The sequence below is a fragment of the Elephas maximus genome, chromosome 3, assembly GCF_024166365.1.
Source record: "Elephas maximus indicus isolate mEleMax1 chromosome 3, mEleMax1 primary haplotype, whole genome shotgun sequence".
Classification (NCBI taxonomy): domain Eukaryota; kingdom Metazoa; phylum Chordata; class Mammalia; order Proboscidea; family Elephantidae; genus Elephas; species Elephas maximus.
This window is the reverse complement of record NC_064821.1, coordinates 154465055-154468327: the sequence shown is the minus strand read 5'-3', so window position 1 is coordinate 154468327 and position 3273 is coordinate 154465055. Positions and strand designations below refer to the sequence as shown.

Genomic DNA, 3273 nt, shown 5'->3' with positions numbered 1-3273 from the left:
GGGGAAAAAAGGGGCCTGATGACTACAGCAAGAGTTGTGGGATACCTGTTGCCGATGAGCCAATTCTAGACTGCAGCTAAGCAGTTTTATAGTTTGCAGCTGTAGCCTGAGGGTGAACAGACCATAAAACCTGATTTCTCATCAGAACCTGGCAGGCGATGAGAAACTGTCCCATGGCTGCCTCCCAGGGAGGATAGGGAGGCAAGTGGAGAGATGGTCTCAGGATAGTTCTTCGCAAGCCTCAGGGCAGTTCTTTAAATGCCTCCAAGGCCTCTTGTTCTTGGGGAATCACTTTTTATGTGTAAGGATAAATCATTTCCCAGCAAAAGGATTTGGAAAAGGTTAGTGAGAATGGTCACACAGCTTGAAGAATGTAATCAATGTCACTAAATTGTACTTGTAGAAGTCATTGAGTAGGTGTAGGTTTTATTACGTAGATTTTCACCACATGCACTCAAATATATATTTCTTCCCTCTCTCGAAAATACATTGTTGCTGTTGTTAGGTGCCCTCCAGTGGGTTCCTACTCTTGGCCACCGTATGTACAACAGAATGAAACATTGCCAGTCCTGCACCAGGCTCACAATCCTTGCTATGTTTGAGCCCATTGTTGTAGCCACTGTGTCAATCCACCTCGCTGAGGTTCTTCCTCTCTTTCACAGACCCTCTACCAAGCATAATGTCTGTCTCCAGGTAGTGGTCCCTTCTAATAACATGTCCAAAGTAAGTGAGAGGATATCTCAATGGCAGCAACTGGCAATTTAGAAGCTCCATAAATATATATATATATATAGTTTTAATTAATTCTGTTAGTGGAGCTCAGGTTGGGAAGTGGTTAAGACCTCCGCTGCCAATCAAAAGGTCGACAGTTCAAATTCACCAGAGGTTCTTGGAAACCCTATGGGGCAGTTCTACTCCGTTCTATTAAAAAAAAAAAAAAATTTATTGTAAATCGTAATTCACGCCATGGCAATGGGCTTTGCTTTTCTTTTCTCTTTAATTCTGTTGGTAAGCGACTAGAGAAGATTCTCTAACAATGGGAAAAAAAAAAAAAAAGAAGGGAGTACAAAAGTACTCGCCCAACGTGGGGCTCGAACCCACGACCCTGAGATTAAGAGTCTCATGCTCTACCGACTGAGCTAGTCGGGCATCACAGCTGTTTTCCTCCTACAGAATTATTGTTGTCTTTTTAGAGAGGGAGAGTCAACAGTCTTAGCACGAAAGTAATCTCTGAGTTCAGAATTTCACGGAGTCAGTGTCTACCTTTTACCAGTGAAAAACTAGAGACTCTAAGACAGCTTGCGCAGGGTCAGGCGGACTCACAGGACTTGGGAATCAAGAGTCCTGAAACCCGGATATTTCCGAAAATTCCTTCCGGACCCGGTCACTCTGAGAACCTGGTTTCGAGGACTCCGGCTCCGAAAGAGCACGAGGGGAGGGGGATGAGTGCCGCAACCAGTCGCGGAGAGCAGGAGGAGAGCGGAAACCTGCTTCTGGGATTTGGAGCTGCAGCCCAAGCTCATTCTTCCCAGTCCAAAACCCTTTTCTCCCCTAAACCATGGTGGGGGAGGGGGCAGAAGGAAGAGGGCCACGCGATATTGGAAAGTACGCCCAATACACTATATGTTTGGGAGCACGATTTTGTTTTTAAATACTAAAATTTTGTGTGGACTGAATGAAACAGCATATTCTTTGGATACAAAGGTCTCACCGAGATTTAAACTCAGATTGGATTCAGGGCCTCATGCGTATTTGCCCGCGGGATACTTGGCTCCTCGCCTCAAAGCGTTCAGATCTCCAACCTCTGAAAGACGCGATGAGCTCCGGGGTCATCCTCTAGATGGGTCCTCTCCGCTGTTCTGGTGAAGGTCAAAGGAGACTGCCCATGTAGCCTTGGTTACTACTCCCGCGGATTTTCATTTTGCCCTGAAGCGTCTCTCCGTGTGGATGCTGGAAACTATTATTCACCGATTCTTTGACTGCACTCCTGAGAGGCTGCCTCCAGCGAAAGCAGAATTACTACTTCGAAAAGACAGAGTTGCTGAGGCAAGTTGCAACTACCTGCCTCGATTGGGATTTGAACCGAGGTTGACCGAGGTCTACAGCACAGACTCCTAACCGCTATACCATCAAAGCCACTGCCCAGAACGACCGTATATGAGTTCTCAAGGGAAATGGATGCACACGGACACAAAAGACTCATCCAAAAATATTCATAGCAGCCTTGATCACGCGCAAATAACTAGAAATAATCCAATTGCCCATCAATACTGGTACATTCACACTTTGGAATGACCTGCGTTAATGTTGTAGAAATTAACTAGTGAAGCAGGCAGGCAACAATGTGGACGAATATGTTTAAAAAACACGACGCTGCTTGCCTGGGGAAAAAAAAAAAAAAGCCAGGTACTGTATAAGATATGCATTCATTAACGTGAACTCCAAGAGTAGGCAACACTAATCTCTGGTGATAGAAATCATTAGCGTGAATAACTAAGCGTGGGCGGGCGGCGATTGATTGGAAAAGGGTTCTACAGACCTTGCTGGGATGATGGAAATTCCCTGTAACTTGATCTGGGTGATGGTTACATTTTCCATTTTAATACGCCGCCCAGTTAAGGTTTTTACATTTCACACTGTGGGAGTTATATTTGAAGCATTAACTGTTGGCATAAACATGAGGAATGGAGGATGGGGATAAGACTGTGCAGATCATGGCAAAAAGCTTGGATTATATTTTAAACTCCCTAAAAATTCATTCTTCTTTAGTCTAAAAAAGCCGTACTGATAGCTGAAATATCTCAGTCAGAAAAATGGTTATGACCACATCTCGTTAGACTCAGCGAGAGATAGCATTTCACCTTCTCCTCACTCGTGGGGAGCGTCGATAGTTTCCGAATGACCAGATCCCAGGTTTGTGCACTATCGGGTTTCTTTTGCTTCTCCTGAGTGGCAGCTCTGAGTGCTGCCGATCTATGGCCTCAAAGGAGGGGTGCAGACTGCGCAAGAACTAAAGGCAAACCTCAGGGGGAGTCGGTTCCTGCCAAGAGAGACTCCTGACACAGCCCAGGACACTGAGGCCACCACGAAGAGTGCCATCCACTCACTATCCGATCACCACATGCCATAAACTTGCTGACAGATGATGCGTTTCCTTGAATATTTTTGAAGTAAAAACATTCACAATATTTCCTTGCTTTGTTGTTGGATAGCTACAGATAGTTCGCTTTTCTCTCTTTCAAGTCTTCTCTCGGTTCCCTCCGTCGCCTTCCT

At 45.3% G+C, this 3273-nt stretch overlaps 1 non-coding gene across 1 annotated transcript; it reads right to left on the bottom strand.

The window, feature by feature from the left end:
* Positions 1 to 1076: 1076 nt before the first annotated feature.
* On the bottom strand, positions 1077 to 1149 carry TRNAK-CUU (transfer RNA lysine (anticodon CUU)). The gene has a single exon. It is a non-coding gene; the product is annotated as a tRNA-Lys (tRNA).
* Between the last annotated feature and the right edge of the window lie 2124 nt (positions 1150 to 3273).